The 13,396-nt window shown below is 43.3% G+C and overlaps 1 protein-coding gene across 1 annotated transcript in view; it reads right to left on the bottom strand.

The window, feature by feature from the left end:
- prickle1b (prickle homolog 1b) overlaps positions 1–7,947 on the bottom strand; it is a 28,785-nt gene extending 20,838 nt beyond the window's left edge. Inside the window, exon 1 of the mRNA XM_085769806.1 lies at positions 7,685–7,947. The gene's annotated coding sequence lies outside the window, so the exon portion shown is untranslated. The remainder of the gene's footprint in view (positions 1–7,684) is intronic.
- Positions 7,948–13,396: the final 5,449 nt, after the last annotated feature.

Raw genomic sequence — 13,396 nt, 5'->3', positions numbered from 1 at the left:
GAGAAAGCTGTTATGTTATTGTGGCTATTTGTGTGTGTGTGTGTGTGTGCGCGAGTGTGTGTGTGTGTGTGTGTGTGTAAATCCCCCATGAATTTTGTATAGGAGATAAATGTAGGCCAGGGATTGGGGTTGTATACACAGAAGCTTAATGACAGGACCCTGGAGGGATAGTGCATCAGTCAAGCGGAACAGACAAACACACACTTATACATACATACACACACACACATATACACTAGCTGAGTATTACACAACCAGCACCCTCACTTTCCCATAATTTAGCACTGGAGACACAACAAGAACTGGGAACGACGGGTCTGACCAAGTTCGCAGCCTCAGGCACTTTGTCACATTCGGGATACAGTTTGGCCTACATGGGCTGGCACAGTTCTCAAGGCAGCACAGTGTGTGTGTCTGTGTGTAACCATATAGCCTTCAGTCTCACATCACAATCCCAAGGTGCTTTTTTTTTGTTTAGCTTTATATGGGTTAGTGAGATTTTCGAACGGACGCAGATAACAAAACAGCTGAGTGATATCAGCTTAGCTCAGCACGGCCACGCTAACATTTTGGTGGCGGGTTTGGATGCCACGAAGGCGACAGATATCGAGTCTACGTGTTATATGAAAGTCGCTTTGAGCTCCGTGCTTAAATAAACTCACTATCACAGAGAAAGTGGCGTGACTGGCCATTTTGCGGAGTGTTTGCACCCCCCCCTCCCTCCCCAAACCCCTCTCCCAGGGACTGCGGTTGAATTTGGCCAAGCAGCCGCTGTTGGCATTCCACACTGACCCTCGAGTAGCCGGCCTGAGGTTCATGGGTAAACAGACAAACCGTTTGGAGGCCTGGCTGTGTAATTTTGGAGCCTGTCTCACCTTCTCGCCGCCTGTCTCTCCCTCCTTGTCCCTCTTCTCAGTCAGCCATATCCTCAGTTGGCCTCTGTGTTAATTCAGACCTACCTGACAGTTCTGACTAAAACCTTCTGGGTTTACTATCAGTCCTGCTCTGAGACCGGCTCAGCTCTCTAAACATACGCCGAAGACTAATCTGCAACAGATGGGAGACGGACCGGGGAGGAAGTAGTATAAAAGGATATACAGCATATTTGTACCCCTCAGAACCAAACGATAGGGTTTCAGTGAAGTCCCAAGCAAAGCCGGCGGAGGGTTGTAATGATGTGCACAGCGGCGGCTCCCGGGGGCTTAACTGGACATATTACTTGGAGATATAAGCTGTCCATCCGCAACCAGATGTCTGAATGTCTCGGAGGGGGATTCCTGAGGGTCCTCTCTGAAGGGAACACACACACTCATTCAAAACAAGCCCAACACACATATGCGGCGTATTGAATAAATAAAAACATGTGCAAACGTGCACGGATACATATGTGCGCACACATAAACAAGCCCACACATGTTGGATTTCACGGGTGGCTGGTTAGAGATAATGAACGCCTCAGCCCCCGGTTTACTGTCTGGTTTTTGAGGTCATTAGTATAAACACAAAAGACATTTATTTACCACCTCATTAATGCAAGTGGCAATTTAAGCTCCCTTTCACAGGCAAAAAAAAAAGAGGAACGGATGGATCTCACAGCGCCGAAAACCAGACATCAGTCAAATCACTGTTTGTATTAGTTTTGCAAAGAGCACTTGGGAAGCCCCAAGCTTTCATCATCTAACCACTACGGGTGAGTATCTGTTACATTCTCCTGCTCAAGCAGATGAAATTGTCCTAGCTAAGGGATATGCTGCTGCTTGATTACTTGCCACGGAGCACAACGGCAGTGAGGGGTTTGTTTAAGGAGCTAGAGAGAAGTTATATAAGAGGACGGTATGCCTCTGGTAAGAAAGTGCTGTTTTCACTTTAAGTAGCACTTGTCATCCAGAGGCAAATTCTATTTTCACTGGCTATAACAGATTTTGTAGACCACATGGGGGCAGTAGAGAGTAGCTGTATTACATTTTTAAGATATTTTCTGGAACTTTAGCAAACAGTTGGCTATTTGCTCATACAAGTGATGCAGTGCTACATGGCCTTCACTTTGGAGTGAGGTTTTGTCAAATATAAGTTCAGTATTCATTCTTCTTTACGATGTGTGCTGCTCACATTAACAATATCAGAGTAAACCAAAACAACAAGCTAAAAGACGCTAAAACTCTCCATAGAGCTCAAAAGTAATTCACAATCAGATGATCAGTCTTTTTGGTTTTGTGGCTAAAATTGATTCTACAGTCATTTGATCCATCATTACTCAAGAAATATTGATTATCGCAGCTTTAGTGAGCATTTGACAGTGGAAGCAGGACTCCCCAAAACGCCCAAACAAAAGCAAATGTGCAACTTTTGGTGAGTTTGGTGAAAATCCTGTTATTTTCTCCACCCTCACTTATACCGTATTTATCACAACAAGCCATTTCCTGACTCCGGGTGGCATCAGATTGGATGCAGCCATTTCCCCTTTGGATGGATTAAGAGGCTGGTATTCCTCTGGGAATAGTGTGAGGCTACTCTCAGATACAGTGACAGATAGGGCATGTCCCCAGAGACCTCAGCAGAGACAGACGACCACCCAACAGCCAAAGGTTTATGGACATTTATAGCGATCTCTTCCTATGATTGTAGCAACCTACGTTTGTGACAAAGTTTAAAAATTCCTCTTTATCTCATCTGCGTCTGTTATTTATTTATCCTCTTAAGCAGACTGACAGTGATTAGCCCCGTGGAGAAACTAGAGACGCAGATTCATGAGAACATCCTGTGCCATCTGAGAATTTATGCATATTCAAACAGAGGTGAAGTGATACAACAGAGGGGAGGTGAGCGAAGGGAAAGGAAACGAGCAGACTGTCCCTGATTAGGCTTGAGTTGAGACATTCGGCCCAGGAGCTCGTCTTAGCCTCAGGAACACCGTGTCCGACATGTGAGACCACATGAGACCAATTTAAAAGGGGAAGGCTGAAACTAAGTCATGTTTTCCTGATGCACGCACCCAAACACAGATCCCAGACTCAAAGATAGAAAGTTTCCTGTATATTTACATTGTAATATATATAAGAACAATTCTGATTATGTTGTTTTTGACATGGTTTTGATTTCAAGTTTCGAAATGTTCACCTTTTAATGTCCCAATAATTGTTCTATGGTTTTCAAAGTGGGGTCCAGAAAGCCTGGAAGGGGTTCTCAGTCCCAGATAAAAGTTGAATCATTTTCTTCCACTATAATTTCATCCATATGTAACACGATGACAGAATGTATGACAAGTTGAGTTATACATTTCAATTCTAAGTCTAATTTATAAGTTTGGAGATTTTTGATGTGAAAACGTTTGCGAATCACTGCTTTATATTCATGCCAAAAAGAGCTGATGTAAGGGATGTTTCTCCAAATATTCTTCACATGATGCAAATATCTGCAAGTTCAACTGCCTGGATGCAACAAGACCGTGCTTACAATTTCACTGTTGTGGATAAAACTCCTAAAAACGTCAGCTTTGCACAGACAATAGATTTATTTTTTGTCATGGATTTAGACAGGGTGTCTCTTCGAGTGAAGTGAAAACCTGAAACCGCCGAAACATCAAACGGTGAAACACGACGACACAATCACCCGGACTGGAAGCGGGAGGTTTTCACATCACAACAGCAATATTGTGTGAGTGATGTAGCATCCAACAAACCTAGAATCTGTTCTGGAGGCCTTTTATGTTTTACTCAATCAAAAACAAAACTGAAGAGCTATCATTTGTGCTCTGCCTCAGGGTGGTCATTTGACTGGGAATAATTACGTGGTTATAGCGCCGCGATCTTGTCTTCCTATATGAGACGCTGCTTCTATCTATACTGTTTACCTTTACTTGAGCTTTAAAGCCTTTTAATTATTATCATCTAATAATCATCACCTTTAATGTCTCCGTGGCTGGCGACTGGCAGTGTCTGGGCAGGTGTGTGTGTGGTGTATATGTGCGTGTGAATGGCTTTAATCATCATCAAATAGAGCTGTGTGTATAGGTAATTAAGTTGGTGCCGAATCGACTCTCACTCGCAGGCACGAGTCAGGAACTCCCAGCAACACCTCGGCTCTGCGTCGCTGTAGCAGGCGCTGCGGGGCGACTCGACTACAACTGCAAGTTTTAACACAGAGGAGAGTGTAACTCCCTCTCAGAGTCCATTACTCAGTGTCATAAGCCCTGGATTACTTCTCTTCCCCACAAGCTGACCATAATACCAGGTTGCGGAGCCAATGCGGCCTGCAGGGTTTGGTCTGAAACCACTAAATGAGCACAAGGATCACGATTAGCACTGAGATCAAGGAGTGGCCTCCCAACTCCCGCACATATTTACACGCTGCATCTTTCACGTTCTCGACGTAGCAATGGTTTGTGGCTACTGTAAACCAACACACATACACAATATTAGCTTCTCTTACGATGCAATATTTCCTTCAAACATGGGCAAAAAGAAAGCAAAAACTATGTGACAGCTTTAGTTCAGTGGAAACATCTTGTTTCCTCCAAACTATCCAATCTAAAATCAATTCACAGGCACGTGGGATGGAGAAAATCAGATTTCCTCATTTTTGATGCGCTGTAACTAGGGGATGTTTGACTTTTTTGACCTGTATGATTAATGTTAATAAATAAAGTTTGGTTCCAGCACTAATTCCCCACTGCAGAAGTGATAATACCTTTTTAAATATCTGCTTCTAATTGCTCACTATTCTGTTTCCGCTGTTCAGAGATTGGCCCCTCACACACAACTACAGGGAGAGCTGGTTGGCAAGCAAATGTGTGCAAAATGTGTGTGTGTGAGTGTGAGAAGGAGAGAGAGACGGGTTGTGTTTTCTGAGGTTAGGAATAATTTACACAACCCCACACTCGATTAATTCTAGCATGACAGCACAAACCTGCCTGTGTGTACACATGTTGGTCGGAGGTATTAGACTGACAGAGACGCACAGACAGAACAGTGTTGACTTACTAATAGATGGAGGTCCCTCTCTCTCTCTTTCCCTCTCTCTCTTTCTTACACACACTCACACACACAAACTTGACATTCATGTTTATGTTTCTTATTGGTTTCATTTATTTAATCAAATGCCAATCCTAGCTCCAACTCAAACACTGGGATACAAGAAATCTGTGGATGGTTTGCTGTCGGCTGATTCTGGGTCAGGGGGGTCGTGGTGCAGTACTCAAAGTGTAGTCTGTGCACTACTAGTTTGTGTTAATAATGTTTTGTACTGTAAATATGAGAAATGGATATGAAACACAATATCCTTATTGTTGAGGTGGAACCAAATCTGTTAAATTAAGCTAACACGGGATTCAAGCTGCAAAATTTGTTCTGATGTTATTTTGATTGCTTTTAATCTCTTTTTTGGATTGAATTCTCAAACCAAAAGAGGTGAAACTTCAAACGGTTTCACGGCTGTGATCAGATGAGGTGTTTAAGCCAAGCAGCCAGTGGCTCTAAATCCAGAACACCACTGGTCGCTGAGCAAAAAGGTTTTCCAGGAGAGAGTCCAACAATATCAAAACAATCTCCAGGCTGGATTTCCTCTCTGGCACTTGAACCCCACTGGAGAACTAGAATCTGGGCTGCACATGAGAAAACGAGGAGCTGTAGGACGAAGCCCCATGTTTCTCATCTGAAGATGCTGAGAAATGAAGCTGTCGGTTTAGAAATTGTCCCCAAATAAAACGTCAGTGGGGCCTTGGAGAAAGAGATGAAAAGGAAAAAGTCACGGATGCATTTGTGATCCGTCCACCTCTCCTGCCAAAGACGGACTCATAATTGGATGACGTTACGAGTCCAGTCATCTTCTGTCTTTCGCTGAAACCTTCGAAAGGTCATCTCTTCAGGATCTGCTTCACATCCTCCCCCTCTGATTCACATCCTCCTCAGCTCAAGTATTTTTCTCCTCCTTGCTTTGAGACAAAGCAACTTTTTCACTGCAGCTTGCCTTTTTTACTCAAACACAAACTCTTCTGATTGTTTCTTTTACCCTTTTTACCCAGTATTCCAGCTAAGCTAACACGCCGGTTTCCAGTAGATGATGTTCGTTATATAAATTGTACAGATTCAAAAGATGCCGTTCAGCAGATATTTAAAGCACAGTCAGATTTATGTGCCATTGAAGTCAAACATGCCAATCATTTCTGCTACTGCCTGATTTGACTCTCCCATGTGGTCCAAATGGCTGACCAATTAACAGCAGCTTAACTTCTGAGACCAAACACCTATGTCTATCATTCTCTCTTTCCCTCACACACACACACAAAATGTACAAACACACAAGCAACGTCAGAAAAGCAGCTGCACAGGAAAACACACACGTGCACACAAGGATAGTAACAGACATGCAAGTACTTGTACCTCACACTAGGACAGATACACACACATACATACTCATTAACAAGGGCTTAACATTGCAGCGTGTATACCCCCAGCAAAGTGTAGCACAGTCTGACTGGCCTTCCACGGGCAGGGCGAGGGGGGGATACATCTTGGTCACCTGATCCCCAGCTGCTAACTACACAGCAGTCATTTACAGTGGCTTCAAAACACTCCAAACATTACGTTTCTAAACCAAAGATACAGAAATGTTGTAAACAAGCTACATTTTATTTCATGACTTATATACTCTAACAACAATTACCAGGTAAACTTAATACAGCAAAGAAAAAAATATACAGTATGGAGCTCTGATATGGGAAGGGACGACAACTATAGAAATGCAAAAACACAAGATCCAAAGCCCTGCAGCTCTCACTGCAGCATCTTCACAGAGCTCCACAACCACTAGGTGCCACCACTGGCTTCAATACAGATCACACTGAACTGTGAAAGTCCATCTTAACACGTCATTATGGGACTCATAATCATATGACTGAACTTACAAGAGGTAAAATACTCAGGGAAAAATCTAGAAACTGCATGTGGGTATCAAAAAAGCCTGAAAAAGGTATAATTTTACACCTGTTTTACGAGTAGATTTAAGTCTGGAAGGGAGAATGGATTTGAGAAAATGATCTTGTGTGTGGCTGAAGTGATGTGGCTTCACTTCCCAGTGTTTCTGCGGATCTGGGCTGTGGTCTGTCACTTAGGAGCTCCAAAAAAAAAAAAAAAACACAGAGAGCTCGTAAAGCGAGGAGAAAGAGAGGGAGACAGACAGACAGACAGACAGAAAGAGAGAGAGAGAGAGACACAGAGAGAGAGAGAGAGACCACCTGAGTGACAAGCAACAGCTGAGTCCACACATCTGGAAACCAAAATGCAACCCCTCCATTAAAGTGCGTCTTTTACACGCACACACACTTTCCAAACTACCCCCGCACCCCACCACCCCCACCCCAGATTCACTCTTTCTCCTCTGTCCTCCTACAGAAAAACTCTTTTCTCGTTTTCGTCTCTGGCCATGAAGTCATGCACAGACAAATCAATTCCATGTTTGCCGAAGCTTGACACCGTTTCAAAGAAGATGAAGGCGCACAAACCTCTCGAGACTTGACCAGTAGTTTTTCTTTTTTATGAAAACAAACCTAATGCAAACTCCTGCTCTCACGCACAAACAGCATGCAACACACAACTTTCTTTAAAAATAAACTAGATTACAAGGTTGCAACATGTAGAAAAAAAAACTCCAAACGCGCAGCTCTCTGAGCCAAAGCCTCCACACTCACCTCTCAGAAGCAACAACTTGGTCCGGGGTTGGGTTGAATATTCCGTTTATCAAGATATAAAATCACGGCTGTGGAGGCATCCGGGCTGAGTGCAACCAGCAAAACACAAGTCTGTGGCGTTTCCAGTCCTGAATCAGCTCAGTGGATGTGGTCTTTCAGTGCATGGTCGTGGACAGAGCGAGAGAGGGAGAGACAGATAGAGAGTGATAGGGAGGGAGTGGGAGAAAGACGCTCACCAGGGCTGAGCGCTGCGCAGCTCTGGCACCAGGTTAAAGCGTCGAGAAATGACATTATCTGTGCTCTGCGCCTATTGGCTTAAACATGAACACCCCCCCCTCCTCCTCCTCCTCCCTCCCTCCTCCCTCTCTCTCACCCTCCTTCACATACATAGGCAGGCCTCTAGTTCTCACTTACCATATAGCTTACATCCATTACCATGACTTTATGGATAAGTTCTGGGGGCACATTCCCCAAAAGATAAGAGAATATGATTAGTATCTAGTTGTTAAAAAGAAAATACTATAAATTATAACTATATAATTATAAACTCATCATTGATCACCATAGAGACACTGAGCAGCAGTAAGATGCCCCTCTGCAGTAGTTTTCCATTTCATCTGATGCTGGTTATGGAGGTGGCTGGTCAACATATAGAATACCAGCTTCCTTAATTGTCTATGGTAGCCTATACTCCATGTGTGTGTCATACCTCCTGAAACTCAAAACGGACGCTCAGTAATGATGTGTGGAGGTGTTATTTACTGTACACTAGTTATTCCAGTCCCCGTCTGGTATATGAAACCATATAGCCTGTATATGTCCTGTATCTCAATTATCCAAAGTGGCTTCTTTTACTTGCAGACTAAATGAGCCATTAATCAATATACAAGAGAGCAAGTGTCAGGTGAGCACCTGCTGTTTTCCTGGGGAGTGAGTAAGAGTTTTATCTACATCAGCAGCAGCTTCATCATCAGTCTGTATACAGATCAGGTGGGACTGTGCAGCTGTGTTATAATGAAATGCTGAATGTTCTGCATGTATTCCCCAGGACAGATGGAGATTTTAAAATAGGTTTGTCCCACTCTGTTGTGAAAAGGATTCACTTTTGATCCCAAGAAGACATTCAATGCTTTACTCTGTGACCCAGACAAAAAAAACAACTTCCAAGCAGTTGGGAGGTTTAGAACTTGTCTGTCTTGTCCTTGGTCATGAGCCTACTTCTGATTGTAGGCTCATGACCTATCACAAGGCCGGTAATGAAAAAGCATTACAAAAAGTCCCATTATCTACCTCCCAATGACTGTCAAAGAATAATTCGGTTAAACTTAAGGACGAAGACTATCAAGAAATGTGTTTTCGCAACGCAGCAGATGTTTGATTTGTGGAGCAGAGTGTTGGTGGATTGAATTTTCAGTCTCAGCTGTCAGAGTCAGGGGAGCGAAGAGGGCCGTTTGAATGTCCGTGAACCTGGCAGCGTGACAGAGAGCAGGTCAAACAGTATGGCTTATTGTCTCTGCCAGAGAGCCACTCAGCCCACACAGCAAGGGACCCACGGACGCCCTTGTTCACCCTGGCTGATGCTCTGACAGCATCTGACAGCTTGATTTACAACTTATTTTTCACATTTTTTTGTCTTTTTAGCCAGCGTTGCCTTTATCCACAGGTGCTTACACTGAAAGTCAGCAGCATAAGCTTCAATTCACAGATCCCCAAGCATTGAGAGTGAGCAGTGAGTGGTGGTATGCCTGCTACCATGGCAACAGATGTAAACAAGTATTTCATTAGTGCCCAGAAAATGTGCAAAATAGTTTAAGTCTCAGCTATGTTTCACCTGTTGTGCAGCACATCACACACACACACACCTGAAAAACACACATAGTTGGTGAACTTTTTAATGGGAAATCTGATCATCTTCTGTGTCCCGATTGCTCTCTTCCCACCTGTTCCCTTTGGCTCGATGCAGAATAGAGCCGGTCTCTGTGCTTCGCCTGGGCTCTTTGTGCTCGCACACAGACATCTGTAACATTAAGCCTATTTACAGCAGACACAAAAAGAGGGAGAGGGGTATAAAAGGTAAGCCTATAGGCCTACACATGCAGCCAGAGAGGAAGCGAGGATCAGTGCAGCGTGGAGAGCACAAAAGGGGCCTCTGGGTCAGTAAATCCTGCCCCTGTCACCTTCTGGTAACGTGGAAACACAGCACGGCTTATGAAAGTGTCAGAGCCAGGCGCTGCACGTTGTACATCCCCGATGCTGTCTTTTATCTCTGTCCTTTCTCTTTCTCCTCTTCTTGTCTTTCCTTTGTGGAGCGCTGCTTTGAAAGCAATCCAGATTGATGTGGGACAACGTGCTTTGTGACAGCAGGTTGAATGTCATAGGCAATGAATGGAGAGGTTATCTTCCTATCAGCATATCTGGTTGTTGGAAAGGCACCTCTCTGTCTTGTTGTGGCCTGGTTGCTTATCCCAGATATTTGACACATTTATTGAAATGGGGAAAATAAAATTAGGATCTTGCCCCTCCGCTCAGGGTTGTTGATGAAGTTTTAATGTGATACACTGGGTCCAGGGTAGTATATCTGACAGCAGAGGGAGTGAAACTGAAAAATGTGGCATATCATTTCAGTAGTGGTCCGTAAGGTGATATCTGGTCATTAAAAACACTGCATAACCTCACACCGTGTCGTTAATGTGACTAATGAATTTCTGCATTCAAGTGACATTTAACCCCGTGAAACTGTGTCGGACAGAAGACATAAGTTGTGCCTGAGCCTCAACCAGCTGGAAACCTACAAATAGCCATAAGCCGAGTGCTGTGAATCCCAATATTTGGCACGAGTGGTGGCTAAAATAGAGCTAGCTGGTAACATAGTTTGATATCATGAGACAATCTGCCCCAAAAAGTCTTTCCTTTCCTGGTCATGACCCACTGGGCCCCCTTCTTTCTCTGACCTTGTATAACCCACCTCCAAAACCTCCAACCCCCTCTGTAAGAATGAAGTAAGTGGTTCCAGATTTGGCCTAAAGGAAAACTGTCAATCAAGCTGTGGGAGCCTGGGCTGTGTTTTGTAATGGCCTGGTTGTCCACAAAACATCATCTGGAGGAGACAATGAACTGAATCAGCCTCTTCCCTCTGACTGTCACACTAAAAATAAACTTGGGGCAAAGCTTCATTTCCCCCCAGGGGATAAAAGCAAGTATTTGTACTGAATCTTTTTGTTTGCATTGCTGTGCTTTATTGGAAAACCCAAAGGAATTTTACATTTGTGTCTGGTTAGTCACTGTCACTCAACACATTTATCTACCTGTAATCTATGTTGCCTTTCTCCCACTGTCATTAGTCTATCTGCCTGTGTCATCTTGTTACCACAGGCAGAATAGAGGGGTTAGGGGGTAGAATTGTTATCACTGCACTGTCATCAGATGCATCAGTTCACTTGTGTCAGGGAAAGTTTGGTTATTTACTGGAAGGATATATGGCAGCTACAAAGTCAGTCATCCATTTTTCAAATTCTGTTCCAACCACATGGATAAACCCATTGTTTTTGTAGGGGAGAAGACGCCGGGGATAAAGAAAGAGCTTTTGTTTTTCAAAGACTCACATTAAAGCATGAATTTAATTGTCAATTTAAACATGTTTGTCAGAAGAAACATCAACAACAGCGAGGAGAAATGACATATTTCCTAGTTCCAAACCTGAGTGAAAAACTTAAATGAGTTCAGGGTTTTATACATATTAAAATGGCAAACGAGAGGGTATGCAGCGCAACAACAGAGAAAACTGAGAAATTAGCTTGCAAGCTTGCTAGATAGGCTACCTATCTTAACAGTTGGCGTTGGCTTAACACAACGCTTAGATAAGTACACTAGGTTTATTACAGGTATTTGCTGAATAAAACGTGTCATTCATTGTGTATGGATTTTATTTTAGTTATTATCAGAGCTTTAAGGTAGCTGTTTTCCCCAATGGAGGATAATTAGTTTGTTTGCTGATGTTTTATATTTTGCGAATTGACATGAGAATAGCATAAATTTCCTTATCTAACTCAGCACAAAATGTCAAACTTGATGATAAACTAATATATTTTTTGAAAAAAACTATCATTTTCTGTATAACCCAGTGTTCTGGTGTAACTGAGGTCAGCATCTATCTGCAGTCATTTAAAGAGGAAAACATAACTTAGAATGACATGTGGGCCTTCTAGGGTGAGATGAGGTATGACACAAGAGAGGCTTAGCCAACTAATTAAACTAATTCAGGTATTTTTATGAGAGGAAAAGGCTCTGAGTGAATGGACTGGAACACAGTCTTTCCTCATTTCTGGAATTCCTGCCACCTCTGAGTGGTAATTGTTGAATGAAGTAAATCAACAGTCAGTGCCCCCCTACTGGGACACACACACACATACACACACACACACACACATACAGATACAGCTTCCTGACTCACTGGTGTGCTGTTTTCTTAGACAGGTGTGTGACAGCGAGTGAGTGCACTGGTTAAATGTTAATCCCGCTGAGTGGATGTGCTGTTCGTTGCTCAACTGGCTCCATACACAACAAGGACTATGGTGATACTCTCACAATGCCCTAATTAGGCTAAAGACACTTCACTTCCGTCGGGCTACCTTTAACCTGCACAAGACCTCCAGCAGTTAAGCTACCATTGCTGACATACCTGAGCACTTTGTCAGGCACTTGAACCCCTGAGAGCCTCGCTGTTTAACCGTTGAGTGTTTGACCATATTAGGTCAGGTGGCCGTTAAGCTCAACTCAAGTAGATGGAAGTCGCCACGTCGCTGCTTGTGGCTTCCTGTTGCGTCCCCACTCCAGAACACAATTACTGGACGTGCCAATCTCTGCCTGGCCAAAGGACCCATACTTGACTTAGGCTACATCAAGGATTTAATGCAGTATTCAGAAAAGAAAAATGATTTTGAGCCCACTATGGGTCTTAAAATTTGTGTAATGACTCAGACGATGTAGCCCAAACTTTGTGCAAAATTCTATTTTTGAGTAAATCCGGGGTGAAAGTGGGGTAGTTTTTTTTCGCATTGGATAATGCAGGCGCACAAATTATACGTCACGTTGTTCACGATTCGTCAGCCAGTGATATTGGATCTGTCATCCATCAATCAAACGTCTGAGAAAAACGAGGAGACTCGTCCACCACCACCGACACAAACTCTCCTCCGTCCCTCCTCCACTCTCCTCCTCCGGATCCCTGTGGTCCATCACTAAGGCTCGCTAACTAAGTTAGCAAGCTATAACGTAACAGTTAGCTAAACACACTCCGCTCGATAACGACCAATCAAATTCGTTTTCCTTGTTCGGGTAAACTTGTGCAGCAACTCGTGGAAACTCATGGAAGGAGGCGCAACAAACAGGACAAACGGCCATTTCTGAACACCTTTAAGAAAGGCTGCAAATAGGGTATGCATGTCAGACATATCTGGATTGCAATGTTGGCAAAGTTTTAATGTGAATTAATGATATTTTTGAGTTTGCTATTAGACATCTGGTTTTGCATCGGCCTTTCATGGGACAAATCATCTGGTGCAGGAGAAAAAGAAGTGGATCGTTAACATTTATTACTGATGAGTTAGAAGCTTTCTGTTGGGCCTGTAATTACTTTCATATTTTAAACATCTGGATAAGGCTTTTATTCTTAGTGAGTTACTTCCTTTTACCCTTTAAGGCAAAATTTGTCAT

This window comes from Trachurus japonicus, chromosome 23 (genome assembly GCF_045865225.1).
Source record: "Trachurus japonicus isolate A0001 chromosome 23, Traja_1.0".
Lineage (NCBI taxonomy): Eukaryota > Metazoa > Chordata > Actinopteri > Carangiformes > Carangidae > Trachurus > Trachurus japonicus.
The sequence above is the reverse complement of the archived record's forward strand: the minus strand, read 5'-3'. Positions and strand labels throughout refer to the sequence as shown.